At 36.6% G+C, this 16,474-nt stretch overlaps 1 long non-coding RNA gene across 1 annotated transcript; it reads left to right on the forward strand.

Moving 5' to 3' along the window:
- The first annotated feature begins 4,202 nt into the window (after positions 1-4,202).
- Positions 4,203-16,405, forward strand: LOC125126882 (uncharacterized). Its single transcript, XR_007134818.1, has 3 exons — positions 4,203-4,452; positions 6,449-6,491; positions 16,341-16,405. It is a non-coding gene; the product is annotated as an uncharacterized LOC125126882 (long non-coding RNA).
- The last annotated feature ends 69 nt before the right edge of the window (positions 16,406-16,474 follow it).

Genomic DNA, 16,474 nt, shown 5'->3' on the forward strand with positions numbered 1-16,474 from the left:
CTATGGTGTAGGCTGGTGGCTACAGCTCCAATTTGACCCCTAGCCTGGGAACTTCCATATGCCATGAGTGTGACCCTAAAAAGCAAAAAAAAAAAAAAAAAAGTGTTCCATAGAGCAGGTATTCATTGTATATTTTTTCCAGTAAATGATTTATTGTTATTCATCATGGGCCCTTATTATTGAAACTTTCTCAAATATAAACAGTTTTAAGTTTTCTAGTTAAAAAAGTGAGATGATATTAAATAGGACTAAGTTTTATTTAACTAAGTCATGTCCATGGACCTCAATTACTTTGTCACCGCTGCAACAATGGTGAGATCATTAAATGATTTGACATATAAGGTGCTGTCCCATGAACTCCTTGAGGATAAGAATGTATTCAATCCCTTCAAGTCTTAGCTGAGATGATAGCTTATCATTGAGGTCTACTCCAACCAACTTATTTAAAATCATATTGTGCTGCTACTATGTTGGGTGCATATGTATTTATAATTGTTGTATCTTCTTCTTGGATTGACCATTTGATGATTATTTACTGTCCTTTGTCTCTTGTGACTATCTTTATTTTAAATTTTATTTTATTTGGTACGTGAATTGCTACACCAGCTTTCCCTTGACTTCCATTTGCATGTAATACCTTCTTCCATCCCCTCACTTTCAGTCTGTATGTGTCCTTGGGTCTGATGTGAGTCTCTTGTAAATAGCACATATGTGGGTCTTGTTTTTGTACCCATTCAGCCAGTCTGTGTCTTTTGCTTGCAGCACTGTGGTGCATATATACAATGGAATACTACTCAGCCATAAAAAAGAATGATATAATGGCATTTGCAGCAGCATGGATGCAAATAAGATTCTCATACTAAGTGAAGTAAGTCAGAAGGAGAAAGACAACTACAGTATGATATCACTTATATGTGGAATCTAAAATATGGCACAAATGAACCTATCTACAAAACAAACATACTTACAGACATAGAGAACAGACTTATGGTTACAGAGGGGAAGGAGTGGGATGGATAGGGAGTTTGGGGTTGGTAGATGAAAACTATTACATTTAAAATGGATAAGCAATGAGGTCTGACTGTACAACACAGGGAACTATATCCAATCTCTTGGGGTAGAACATGATGGATGTATGAGAAGAAGAAAATATATATATACACACACAGATATATGTATATAGCTGGGTCACTATGCTATACAGTAGAAATTAACTGGTGCAACACTATAAATCAACTATACTTTAATAATAATAAAATAAAATCATAGCCCATCCCAAAGCAGATACTTATTCCCTTTCTCTGTTTTATTCATTTTTCAGAACATATACCACTTCCTAACATATTATATAATTTACTTTGCTGCTTTATATATTTTTCATTTTTTTGCTAAATAATAAACTTAACAAAGACAGATATTTTTTCAGTTTTGTTCACTGTTGTATCCATAGCCCTAGAATAGTGCCTGGCACATAGTAGCCGCTTGGTAACTATTTGTCATTGCCAGTAATATTGTGGTCAGTGGCATATGTACTGTATTTGAGAAAGAAGATCACTTTTTACACTCATTACCTCTATGTGGCAAAATTATTTTCATTGATAGCCAGAGAATAAAACAAATAATAAGGGCAGAAAAATACTAGACAATGACAAATGTTATTTGTGTATATAACAATATTCATGAAAATAAAGTTAAATAGTTCAAAAGTGAAAAAAGTGTAACTATTTAATAGTTATTAAATTTACCTAACCATTTGAACTTTGATTCTTTGATTATAACTTAAAAATTATGTAATAATTATCCAAAAGAGTTTTAACAAAAAAGAGATGAAAAGGCATAACAATAATGTCATACCACTAATGTAATGTTTTATTTTATTGAGTTATTCTTTAGTTTTGTAAGAATTAACAACTTTTTTTTTGGTGTTTTTAGGGCCTCACCCACAGCCTATGGAGGTTCCCAGGCTAGGGGCTGAATTGGAGCTACAACTGCCAGCTTGCACCACAGCCACAGCAATGCCAGATCCCAGCAAGGCCAGGGATCAAACCTATGTCCTCATGGGTACTAGTCAGGTTCATTTCCGCTGAGCCATGATGGGAACTCCAGAATCAACAACTTTAGAGAATAAATTTCAATCTGAATCATTCACATTTAGTAAAATATTAATGTATGAACCAAGCTGTGACTTGCCTAACAAAAAGATCACATCTCACCTTATAGCCTGAACTTGAAGTCTTTGATTTAAACATTTTAAAATAAATAAAAATCACTGTTTCTTTGTCTTCAAAACTCATTGTCATTATTATTTAAAATCTACTATTAAACACAGAGGCTTGACACAAATGAATGCCAACAATTCTGAACCATTAAGCATCTATTTTCTAAAGAAATACATGTAGCTGAACATATGTGTGTCAAGGGAGTTCTCTGAATTAATGTATGTAAAATGCTCATTAAAGGAAAAGTGATAAAAATGTATACATTTGAAGCTTACAAATATATATACATATGTGGGATTTTATATTACTTATATTAAGTATATATTTAAAATTTTTATAATAAATATTTACATACTATGTGTAATATAATATATAATATAAACAGTTATAGAAATATATAAAGTTTTACATTATGTAGTATATATTTATGAATAAACAATAAATTGTAAATATATACTTTTATATGTACTATACGAAGATAATTAAAATCCTATGGTAGTTGCAAAAATTGTTTAAAATTTAGAGCAACTAAATATTTTTTTCAGGGAGAGGTATTTTGTCACCACTGTTACTTAGAATTGCTGGTATATCATGACAATACAAAGCAGACCCATTTTTAATCTGTTTTACTATTATAATTAAATTCTCTACAATTGATAAACAAGGTCCTGCTATATATATAGCACAGGAAACTATATTCAATATCTTATAATAAACTACAATCAAAAATAATGTGAAAAAGAATATATATATGTAGGTGTGTGTATAACTGAGTCACTGCAACATTGTAAATGAACTACACTCCAATAGAAATAATTCTCTATAATGCCCAATTTTATTGTTGTCACCTCTCTGCTTTTGTTAACACTACAGGTTGTTTTTATTTTTCTTTTATTCCCAGTGCCCAGCAAAGCCTCTGATTTGGCAGGCGGTCCGTGAATGCTGAACACATCCCAGTGCCTACAGTTAAATTAGGTGGACGGTACTCTTTAGGAATGCATCTGAACACAGTGAGCTTTCCCTCTTTGGAGGCCCAGGGGACCCAGTCAGAAGTGAGGTGGGCGTTGATTCAGTTCAACCTCTGCAGGGATGTGAGAGTGTACTGCCCTCATCCCCTGGACCTGGAGAAGTGCCACCCCTGTGCCAGGCCATCCAGGACCATCCTTCTCACTGGGCACAGGCCTCTGGGTTCCACAGGACAGCGCTCTGAGTTTCTCTGCCAGGGCAGGGGCAGCCAGAGTTCTCAAGGTCCAGGACTATATTAGGAAATATATGCACCAGGGGAACAACAAATACGTTTGTTTTCTTCCAACACAGTCTGCTCTGCTTATCTCAGACACCTCCCTTTCTTCAGCAGAAATCACAGCCCTGAGAGGAATGTTCCATTGGGCTTTGGGAAGTTTTTTCTCCATCTAAATGAGGTCTTGCCCTTGGTATTTGTGAAATCATTTCAAAAGAAATCATTTCTGAGGCCAACAAACAGTCTTTAAAAAAATCAAATGAGAACAGGACGCGGCATTCCTGGAGGTGCTTGCGATAGGTTTATTGCCTGGCCCTCATTTGCTGAAGTATCATCCGCAGATTATCTACCTCGGCTTGCTCCTAACCAGTCCTGCTTGCTGGTAACCATTGTGCTTAGGTTTGTGAGAGCTGTGCCTGGGGGAGAAAGAAGATGGGAGCATTTGCACCAATATCCTTGGCATTGCTTATCTTTTACAGCTCCTGGTGCTTAAGGCACTGCTTTGTATCAGTGGGTCAGGAGCTTACGGGGTCAGAAAACCACCTTGTTTCCCCTGCTCACCCACAGCCCGGTCATACCTGCTCTACAGGGTGAATTCTTTCTCATACCATTCCTGAAAAAGGACACAGCCCATGACTTTTCTGGTCACTTGCTATTAGTGAAATTTTCTTTGTTTTTTGCTAGTCACAAAACAATAATATTTCATTAATTAAAAATATCATACACAGTAATCAAAATACTTCATTTCATTTAAAATCAAAATCTCTCCTTCCTCCAGCAGGGTCTTCGGTGAAAAAGGGGGGTGTGGCGGGTTCCTTATCTATTTCGCTGTTTTGCGTTGTCAGCTTCCTCCCTTAGCTTGAGAACCAAGGCTTTTGATTCCTCTAGAAATGGAGAGTGGAGATGTGCATGGGGAAGAAAAGGCCTTATTTGACTGGTCTCCTTGGATGAGCTGCCAGTACTCTCTGGGTTCCATCTCTTCTGGATGCTTCTGTGAGTTCTTTGGAGAACACCTCCCCCCCCCCATCACAGGTGATCTCTCCTGGCAGTTCACTCTGGCTGAACATTAAGAATCACTCTTTGGTCTCAGGGCATCTGCAATAAAACCCTGTGGACTAAGCCTCCTCATCCTCCAGGTGGCCTCTTGGGGCAGGACTTAGGACATGTCCACAGGATAACATTCTTACGCAACCCACATGGAGTCCTGCTTAGGTTGCTTCACACCTTCCTTAAGAATGGAGATGGCACCTTTTGTCTTAAGGTCTTAGATGCAGCAGAGATAGGGTCTAATTTCAAACTAAAATCACAGTGCAATTCATATTTGTCTACTGAATTTTAATTTCCAAAGTGCTTTTGAAGCCATGTGCACAGGGAGATTAAAGGGTTAAATGGGGTGATAAGGAAATACAACTAAAGGAGCATTTATTTGATTTTATCACATTAGACATAACCCTCGGGTGGAAGGCTTTGGAGTTGAGAGGGTCCTAGAGGGTCCTGAGACCTCTTCTTTTCTTCTAACCAAAACGCACGGAGGCCAATGAAACCCTGGCTTCCTTAGCCAGCTGGGCCATTCAAATACACCTGCAGCATTGCTGCATGAGTGAAACATATTGTATCACTTGCACTTGAAGGTTCTGTGAGGGTCATGTACCAGAAAGGGAACAGAGAAATTTTTAGAAATAGAAGTGAAAGAATTAGCATAGGGACTTCCCTTCTTGGCTCAGCGGTTAACAAACCCAACTAGGATCCATGAGGATATGGGTTTGATCCCTGGCCTCACTCAGTGGGTTACGGATCTGGAGTTGCCCTGAGCTATGGTGTAGGTCACAGACACGGTTCGGATCCCACATTGCTGTGGCTGTGGTGTAGGCTAGAGGCTGTAGCTCCAATTCAACCCCTGGCCTGGGAATTTCCATATGCTCTGAGTAGCCCTAAAAAGCCAAAGGAAAAAAATTAACACAGCATGATTGCATGATTAAAAACAGAATTTTGGACAACAGGCCAACTGATCAATCAGTTCAAATGAAATCATCCAGAAGAATAAGAATACTCATGAACAATAAAGCAACTATCATGGAAAAGCATGACTACCCTTAGATGTTAAAGAAGAACTCAGCAGTAGAGAGACAAAATCTGCATGAGAATTAGTATGTAACCACGACTGAAGCCTTTCTGCAAAAACTTCTTTTCTGCTTGGTATGAGGGATTGGTTATTAACGTCACCCTATGGCCTAGAGACAGCTGAATAATATCTAGAAATTTGGTACATATGTATTATTTTTCCCTATAAAGATTGCTTTCCTGATTCTTGGGACATTCTCCATAATCGAATTCAAATCATCCTTTGGTCATCTTTGTAAAGCCTAAGCTGATAAATGCCCTCCTCCACTGCTATGGAGAGGAGCTTGGCCAACATTTGCAAATCACTACCCTATGCCAACTAAATAAAGGGTACCTTTAATGAAAATGAATCTGAAAGTGTCCTAATCTTGTTTCCTTATGACACACCTTTCACAAAATTATTTCATTTCACCCTTAAAACAACTTTATGGGGTAAATATTAATATTTCAGGTAAAAAAAAAACTTGTAAAGTTAAATTATTTGCTCAAGGTCACACTGTTAAGTAGTAAAGCAGAATATTTTGCCCTTCATTAATAATAAATCACTTGTCTATAATGTTACAAAAGACTTCAAAGTAGAAACCTTCCCATTAATTATCTACTGATTTGAACAAATTGCTAATCCATCAGAGACCCCTGCATCATGGATGAAACCATGTGAGGTCAGACAGTTTGCAAGTGTCAGATTCCTAACTCAATCCCAGGCTTTCTCTACAATACCATATAGCATCTGTGTACATTTCCCTTTCTAAAAATGTGTAACATTATTCAATTTCTATGTAATTTATAATTACACTTACTAAGACATGCATACATGTGGCTGTCACTTATCCCTAATCTCTTCTCTCTTACTTCCTCATTCAAACAGCCAGCAGCTTGAACCACAAGACAGAATGAATTAGAAGTCCAACGTAAGTACTTTTTGTTTATATCAATTTCAGTGCTGGCCCCCAAAATACAAACCAGTATCAACAGTTTGAAATTACTGTGTTAACATTTTCTGTTTCTAAGCTAAGCTAAACATTGGAGCAAATTGTATTGCAACACATATTTGTTTTAACTCCAATACAACTTATATTCCTATCCAAGGCACGTTAACAAACTTTCCCGTAGTTACCCATATAGTGACGAAATGGAGTTAATGGAATACTTTGGTTTACAAATTTGAGTAGAAATAAAATTTTTACAATATTTTACCATGCAAAATTTGTGTTTTATTCCTATTAAATTCTTTGCTCTGTGTCACATAAAATTCCTTATGCTTTATCCAGTAAACATTCCATTTGAGCCTACAATTTGTGGCAACAGTCCTTCAGTGGAGATATGTTAAAAGAGGATTGTTTTGAAATTGATTTTTTCTCATCTTACCAGTAAACTTTATGGGAAAACAGAATAATCCCCAGCCTGTACTCTATTCTTGTGCAGATGAACAAGAAAATCTGATCACTTAAATTTTATTTGTATTTCATGATGTGGAAACTAAAGTTCTCCTTAGAATACATGTTTATATTTTTAGCATTGATACATTTCCTCAGGAATCATTCTGCTTTCTCTAGGTATAAAAGCATACTCTTGGAAAGACAAGAAGCTTAAAAATTCAACATATTATCTTTTGACCAACTCCATTTCTAGCCATATAATTATAAATGCAAAGTGCTTTGCTAAGAACGCTCATTTTATCATACGTAATTGTAAAAATTAGAAACAAAATAAAATATTAATACATTATACTGATTAAATCAGTTCTGACAGACCCTTATGATGAAATATTAGACACTATTAAAGTTATATGCCTGTGAATAATTTTTATGACCTGAGAAATTGCTCATGAAATAGGGTAAATTTTCTAAAAGCATGTTATAAAAAATGCTACATATTACCAGCTCCAAGATACACATTTTTCACTTTTTAACATTTTAAAAATCAGAATGCATCTTAAAATTCATGACATCTTATAACTGTTGTAGGAAGGGTAGCAGTGATAACAGTTGTTCTTGCAGGCACATGTATGAACTTAGCTGTGATTCTTGTTGAAATGTCTGTACAAGTGCCACTCATTGTTTTACTTCTGAAACCATTTAAAGATAACTTTCAGAAGAAATAAAAATCCTAGTTGTTGCTTGAAACTCCATATAATCTCCTTCTTATCTACAAAATGATGTTAGCTGCAAAACTCACTTTGAATTACTGAATGATTTCCCCAATAAAACTAGAAGGAAGCAAGTCAGGGATGCTTACTCTCACCATTTGTATTGAAAATAGTACTGGAAATCTTAATCAGTGCAATAAGTCAAAAAAAAAAAAGGAAATGTAATTTTTTTAATTGTATAACTTCTTTTATTATTTTATTTTATTTTTTTGTCTTTTTGCCATTTCTTGGGCCGCTCCTGCGGCATATGGAGGTTCCCAGGCTAGGGGTCCAATCGGAGCTGTAGCCACCGGCCTACGCCAGAGCCACAGCAACGCGGGATCCGAGCCGCGTCTGCAACCTACACCACAGCTCGCGGCAACGCCGGATCGTTAACCCACTGAGCAAGGGCAGGGACCGAACCCTCAACCTCATGGTTCCTAGTCAGATTCGTTAACCACTGCGCCACGACGGGAACTCCAGGAAATGTAATTTTCTACAAAGATAGTCCCAAGGAATATACAAGAACAAAAACAAAAAAAACTGGTTGTTAGAACTAACAGGTTGGTATGATAAGTCACAGAACAAGGACAACATGCAAAAAATGAATCTTGTTCCTGTGTACTATCAATGGATAATTAGAATACAAAATAAAAAATACAATACCATTTATAATAGCTCCCTCTCACAAAAAAAGTAGGTATAACCCTAACAGAACTTTCACATGTGTATGATCTACATGCTGAAAACTGTGAAACACCAATGAAGGAAATCAAAGATCAACTAACACAACACTGTAATCAACTATTCTCTGATATAAAAATAAAAATTCTAAGAATAATAAAAAAAGAAGAAAAAGTTGGAAGACATTTGTATTCATGGACTGGAAGACCCAGTACAGTCATCAGTTCTCCTCAAATTACAACTATTTCAAACAAAAAATACTTTTCTGTATAGCCAAGCTGATTCTCAAATTTACATGGTAAGGCACAAGAATCAGTATAACCAAAATAAATAAAAGGAGAATAAAGTTGGAGTATTCACGTTTTCCAATTATAAGATTTACTTCAAGGCTACAATATTGTAAAATAATAAAAGCATAGACTTATAAATCAGTAGAATAGAATAAAAAGTCCAGAAATAGACCCACATCAATAAGGTTCAGTCAATTTTTGTCCAAGACAAAAAAAAAAAAACCCAATTGAGTGAAGAAAGATCACATTTTCAATGAATGGTATTAGAACAATTAACATCCATGTGCAAAAAAAAAAAACCCTCGACATAATTTTTATACAAAAGTTAACTCAAAATGAACCATGGATAAATATAAAATATACATCTATGAAACTTTCAAATGAAACTATAAGCAAAAATTTGAGAGACTTAGTGTTGGGTGATAATCTTTTAGACAATATAAAAAGATCAATAAAAGAAACTGTTGATCGAATTGGACTTTATGAAAAGTAACACTTTTGTCCCGGGAAAGACTGTTAAGAGAATGAATCATGAAGCCACACACACTGGGAGAAAATACGTGGAAATCATATATCCAGCTGATGACTTACATCCAGAGTACGTAAAGAACTCTTAAAACTCAACAGTAACAAACAACCCAACTAAAAAATGGGCAAAAGACTTCACAAAATAGATTATATCAAGGGGAAATAAATGTGAAAATCTACTCATCATCATGAGCCATTAATGAAATCCAAATTAAAACTAAGATGAGGTACGTATATCTATTGGACTATCTGAAATAATATTAAAGAAAAAACACCCAACAGTACCAAGTGCTGACAAGTATGAGGAGCAACTCTTGCTACGGGAATACAACATTGTCCAAAATACTCTGGACAAAACTTAGCAGTTTCTTATGAACTTGTACAAACCAGCAAGCTTAATCCAGGGCATTTACACTGGGCAATTGACAATTTATGTCACATTAAGATCTGCATATAAATGTTTGCAGCAATTCTCTCCATAATCCCAGAAATCTGGAAACACCCAGATGTCCTTCATGGAGAATGGATAACACGCTATAATATATCCATACAATGGAATATTGCTCATCAAATAAATTAATCAAAAAGAATGAACTACTGATGCACACAACACATTGGAAGAATTTCAAAGTACTTTGATGAGTTGAAGATAGTTTCAAAGTTCACATATTGTACGATTCCATCTATGTGACTTTCTAGAAAAGCCAAAACTATAGTGACTGAGAACAACTAAGTAGCTGCCAGAGATTAGACATGAGCGAGGGTATGACCGAAAAGCAGCAGCACAGAAGAGTGGATGGAGGAGTCCTGTATCTTGACTGTAGTGATGGCTACACAAATATGTACATATGGCAAAACTATAGAAATGTATACACTCAAATGAAAATTTTACTTTATGTTAATTTTTTTAAAAACCTTAAGTGATATCTCTACAGAGGTCTACTTAGGTGGTACAAATAAAAGGAGAATTTATTTTTTTAAAAATCACTGGAGTTCCCATCGTGGTGCAGTGGAAACAAATCTGACTAGGAACCATGAGGTTGTGGGATTGATCCCCGGCCTCACACAGTGGGTTAAGGCTCCAGTGTTGTCATGAGCTGTGGTGTAGGTCACAGACTCGGCTCTGATCTGGCATTGCTGTGTCTCTGGCATAGGCCAGTGGCAACAGCTCCAATTAGACCCCTAGCCTGGGAACCTCCATATGCCATGGGTGCAGCCAGCCCTAAAAGGACAAAAGACCAAAGAAAAAAATAAATAAATAAAATAGAAATCATTGTTTGATTTTCTTCTCAGTACATAATCCAGTCTCATAATCAAAACACCTTAATGGGAGTTCCCGTCCTGGTGAAGTGGAAACAAATCTGACTAGGAACTATGAGGTTTCGGGTTTGATCCCTGGCCTCGCTCAGTGGGTTAAGGCTCTGGTGTTGTCATGAGCTGTGGTGTAGGTCACAGACTCGGCTCAGATCTGGCGTTGCTATGGATGTGGCCAGCAGCTGTAGCTATGATTTGACCCCTAGATTGGAAACCTCCATATGCCGTGGGTGCGGCCCTATAAAGACAAAAAACAAAAAAACCCAAAACAAACAAACAAACAAAACCTTAATGAAGCATGGATTAAGTAAATTATCTCAAAGTAGCCACACAGATGAAAAATATCAAAATGTTCATAGTTTTTACTTTATGTGTGGAATATAAATTTTTAATACATTTCCATTTTTTTATGCTGAGCAAGAATTCCTTTTATAACTATAGAAAAAAGAGTGAAATAAATAATTTTGGAGTTCCCCGGTGGCTCAGCGGTTAGGGATAGGCTGTGGCTCTGGTCACTGCTGTGGCACAGGTTCGATCCCTGGTATGAAAGCTTCCACATGCTGCTAGGGTGCCCCCCCCCCCACAAAAAAGAAAGAACAAACAACAGAGATTTATGCACATGGGCCCAGCTTGTCCTGATTCTGCAAACGAAAAGCGTCATCCAATAAGGTTAGGATAAGATGAGGTGTGTCACCTAACTTAGAACCCCTGAAGATTAGTTTAGTTCTTATTACTCACTGCAATCCCCTCATTAGATAATTCTTCAAGACACACACACCATGAACATTCTGCAAACCAATAATCAGTTTGGGATTATTTCTGGCAACTGGAAGTATGTTATAGTTGGAGAATTACCCACAAAAGTTTTTTAAAAAAGAATCGTTATCTTTATTGAGGAAACAATACTGTCTATGGGGGTTTCTTTTTAAAACTCTCAGTTTATGGGATGTGATGTGATGAGAAAGCCCGTGTTTTCAGAATAGGTGAAATAGCACTAGTGGCAGATGTGCACTTGTTTTCTGTCTCTGCCCCCTCATATACACTCTTTTTCCACATGTTGGTTCTCTGAAACCCTCTTCTATCTGTACTCTGTCAGTAATGACTCCAGTAACAATACCTGTCAGGGGCTGGAAGAGTAAACATTTTGTAAAAGCAAATGGCTTCCAAATGTGGACTTTCAGTGAGCAGGTCCCTCAGAGCTGACGTGGAACGTCTGAGCAGGTTCAAATACTAAACCCAGAGCATGGCGACAGAATCACGCAGCAAATTCGTAACTGTTAACCTCAAACCTAACTGCAATCTCCCTTCTTCCATATTACCTGGCCTGCTGGTTTATTATATAAGACTGAGCCCTCATGAGTATTTGCCTTGTGGACCATTTACAAAGGTGTCTAAGCAAGCCTGGCCTAAGGTTGGGTGGGAGTAAATAGTAGATTAGTTCTCCTGGCCTTTGGGTCTTCTGTCCAGAGAAAATATTTCAGTTGTACTAAAACTCATGTTTTACATTTTCAGAATGGCCATTAAATCTCTGGGAATTACCACTTAACTAACTAGGTCAGGAGCCTCAAAGCTATTTATTTATTTACTTGTTTCATGGCTACCCACAATATTATGGAATATTAGCAAAAGGCAATCTATTACTGGATTTAAGAAAGATGTTTTCTGAAAATTTGAGAATGTGACTGGTGAAAAAGGCAGAGACAAAAGGATTAATGTACCATCTTATTAAAGCATTTCATCAAGAGGGACGTTTATATGAGACCAACAAGTATACAGGAAAATAACAACAACTTTTATTTCTGGGAGGTGGGATTATGAGTGATTACTTTCCAATACTATTTATATGCTTTATTTCTTTGTCTAGAACATGCATTTCTTTTTTAAAAAAATCCCGAAAACAGTCTAAAATGTGACTATTATCTCTACATTTTGGAATTAAATTGGATTTTAATATTTTTTGAGGTAAAATCTTTCTACTTATAATTCTATGAGAGCAATTAAAGATATATTATTTTATAATAAATATATATGCTCTTAAATATTAAAATGGGTGACTTTGAGAGGGATCATTTTAGTAGAAAACATTCTGTTGTAAATAATTATTTCCAGTCACCCAGGAAGTGCCTCCTTTGGCACATCCCGACTCCACCTCCTGCTTGCCCACATCAGAGTCCCCGTGTTCTAGGTCGCTCTCAGTCAGCTGTCAGCATTCTCCCTGGTTCCTAGGTCATCTCCTGGTGATTCCCTGCAGACCAAAATCAGTCTCTGGAACAGGGGACCAGCTGACAATGGGGCTGTTTTAAAAAGCAAATGTTTTCAAGCCTAACCACCACCTAGAATTTCTAGTCTAACAGCTTCCAGCCATCAGAGCAGCTGAATGAAGTTTGAGAAACACAGGGACATTGGAGGTGATTAGAATAAAGAAGGAAAACAGCACTCACTTCCCAGCCAGGGGGCTCCATGAGCCATACTAGGCAGCTTGACCCAAGCCTAAGGCTGCTATCGCCTCTTCTCTTAGAAACTTTGGGCCAGGACCTCTTAGTAACTAATGCACGTTCCCAGCCTTTTGCTGAGTCGGTCAGGCATACACCGTCTTGCAAAGGACCCCTCCATCCCATTCGTCCCTTTGAAGAACTTGCTTTGCTCAGGAGAAAATGTCACAATTCTTGCTGTTTAATTTTTACAGGAGGCCACAGCACTGATAAATGGGAGCTCATCCATACATGTTTTCATTCTGTTACCTAAGAAACTATCTTCAAAACAGAAGTCCTCATAAATACTCTAGAGATGCCTCAGACACTCTCTGGCGCTGTGCGACACTGTGTATATTGTTTGGCAGGCGTTCATTGGGGGAAGATAAACTAGCACATTTTGCCAGGATTCTATTACTCTTGACCCTGACCTTGGCTGGAGGCGGTTTCCAGTTACACGCCGACTTAAAGAAAGACAGCGACTCCTCTTTCCCTGAGGTTCCTTATTCCTTTCTCTCTTCGGTTGCCCCCAGCACAGTGCTGCCTCTCTGTGGAGAGACCACGTGCTGCCGCACCCCTCCTTAGATTCTCCTTTGAAGCCAGCATTTAAGTGCATCAAGAAATCCTCTTCTTTAAGCAATAGAGCTTTGCTCTTAGAAAGGATTTGACCTTGAGGTTCATAATACCATAAGTGTTGTTAACTGCAGGCACTGCGTTGTACAGTGGATCTCTAGAACTTACTCATCTAGAATACCTAGAGCTTGATACCCAGTGAACGACTCCATGTTTCCCCACCTCCCTGGGGACCACTATTATATTCTCTGCTTCTATGAGTTTGACTGGTGTAGCTACATTGCATTAAGTGTAATCATACAATATTTGTCCTTCTGCAACTAGCTTGTTTCACTTAGCGTTGTGTCCTCCGGGTTCCATCATGTTGTCACAAATGACAGGATTTCCTTCTCTTTTTAAAGATTCTTAATATTTAAGGATTCTTTATATATATTCCTTTCATATATATATTCTTTACATGTATATATTCATATATATCTTGGCTCTTGTGAATAATGCTGCAATGAACACGGGAGTGCAGATACTCCTTCTAGATCTCAATTTTAATTCTTGATATGTCTAAACCCTTGATAGTGGTGAGGTATCATGGGTTTGCGTATATCCAAACTCATCAAACTGTATACATTAAATGTATATCCACTCTACTTTAACATAGCTCTTTTTAAAAAAGTATTTGTACTTACACAATATTGCTCACTACAGTATTTTTCCCTCAACAGTAACGGCCCAACTTATCAGTACCCCATCTGCAACATGAAATTCCCTAGATCCCACATCCAATGATTGGTCTACAGAATAAGGTAGCCTGCTCTCATCCATGATTCCCACCAGCTTGGAACAGGCCCACACAAAACAAAACAAAATTTTCAACTAAGTTGGCACCACAAAGTATGAAGCTCATGCAGCCCAAACAGCTGCTATGCCTTATCCTGGGGCATCGCCAAAGGCTTGATGGGTAAATTTATACTATGTAGTAATTATAACTGAAGCTGAATGTAGTGTAATTACACAGTTTTGACCTGTTCAGGTCAAAAGTGAGAATAATGACCCATATTTGTTGAACATTGGCAATATATCCTTCACATACATTATCTCACGTTATCCTTAAAATAATCCCACGTGGTAGGTGTTATTATCCTAATTTTGCTTATAAGAAAACAAAAACTTGGTAAGGATAAGCAATTTTCCTATTGGCAATGAAATGGTACCTGGCAGAAACAAGGTTTGAGTCCAGCTTGTTTCATTCCAAAGGTCAGCTCTCTGCCTCTCTGCCATGCAGAATCCAGGTAGAACACTGAGAGATCTGAAATAGTCCAAAAAAGGGAAAATCATTATGTAGAAAATATCCTTACACAACTGGCTCATATGTGAGATATATTTAATTCTTACAGAAAAATACGGACCCTCTAAGTTGTCAGAAATTATTTTAAAATGATCACAAGCCCAATTCTGACATACAGGAATCCTATTATTTTATTATATAAAGATATACAAATTCAATCTAATTCTAAAATGTAGAGACAGCAGTTACATTTTAAGCTGTTAACTTTCAGATTTTCTTTTTTAAGAAGTCTATGTTCTAGACAAATATTGAGAACATATAGATGGTATAAAAAATAAAATTCCTGGAGTTCCCGTTGTGGTGCAGCAGAAATGAATCCAACTAGGAATCATGAGGTTGCGGTTTGATCCCTGGCCTCATTCAGTGGGTTAAGGATCTGGGTTGCCATGAGCTGTTGGTGTAGGTTGCAAACTGGCTTGGATTGGATCTGATGTGGCTGTGGCTGTGGCATAGGCCAGCAGGTATAGCTCCAATTGGACCCCTAGCCTGGGAACCTCCATATGCCATGGGCGCAGCCCTAAAAAAACAAAAAGAAAAATAAATAAATAAATAAATAAATAAATAAATAAATAAATAAATATTCCTCATAATCCTATTTCACAGAAATAAAAGTTCCTATTGCTTTCCTATACGTTATTTCCATCTAATGCGAATATGCTGTGTGGTAGAATGCTTCAACGAATGCTCTTTTGTTTTTGCCATTTTCCTTAGGCACATTCTTAAAAAAATTTAAACCATGATTCTTAAATATAGGAGTATATGATATTTCATCGTTTATTTAACTATGACTTTTTTTGTGGGCATTTAGATTTTCCCTAGCTCTTCAGGAATAGTCAAACATGTACATATTTCTGATTATTTGTCAGGACACATTTTTTTTTTCTGGTGGAATTTCTAGGGCAATAATCTAAAAAAGTTTAAGGCCTTATATGAACATTATCAATTTGCCCCCAAATAAAATATTTTCAATTTGTTTAGGTGGTTTACAAGAGTCTTTATTTGCTCACATTTTTACCCTGCCAGGAGTTTTTAATCTCTACTAATAAGATAGGCAAAGAATGGTATCTTTAAAATTGTTATACTTTTTGTGTGGGATTAAAATTGTTTTCATCAGTACTTTGGATATTTTAAAATTAGTTCTTCATTTCCAGTTTTTCCCCCATTGTGATCTGATAAACTTAATATTCATTTATAAGGATATATAAAATATTAAGTTATTAAGGTTAATATTTGTTCCAAATATTTCCCCAGGTTTTTGCTTGTAGATTATCTGCTGGATATGTTGCTAAACATAATTTTTGTAATAAAATATTTAAATTTCATTTTTATTATTTTCTTTATCTTATTGTTATTATTGATATTTTGGTTGTCATTTTATTTTATTTGTTTTTATTTTTATTTTTTAATGATTTTTATTTTTTCCATTACAGTGGAAATACAGTGGTTTACAGTGTTGTTTGAATATAAGGCTTCATATACCTCGAGATCAGGTATCTATATACTTAATTCTTTTTATGGTTCCTTTGGAGTTTCTCTTTTTAAATTTAATTTTATGTTAATTTAG

Source organism: Phacochoerus africanus, chromosome 5, assembly GCF_016906955.1.
Source record: "Phacochoerus africanus isolate WHEZ1 chromosome 5, ROS_Pafr_v1, whole genome shotgun sequence".
Lineage (NCBI taxonomy): Eukaryota > Metazoa > Chordata > Mammalia > Artiodactyla > Suidae > Phacochoerus > Phacochoerus africanus.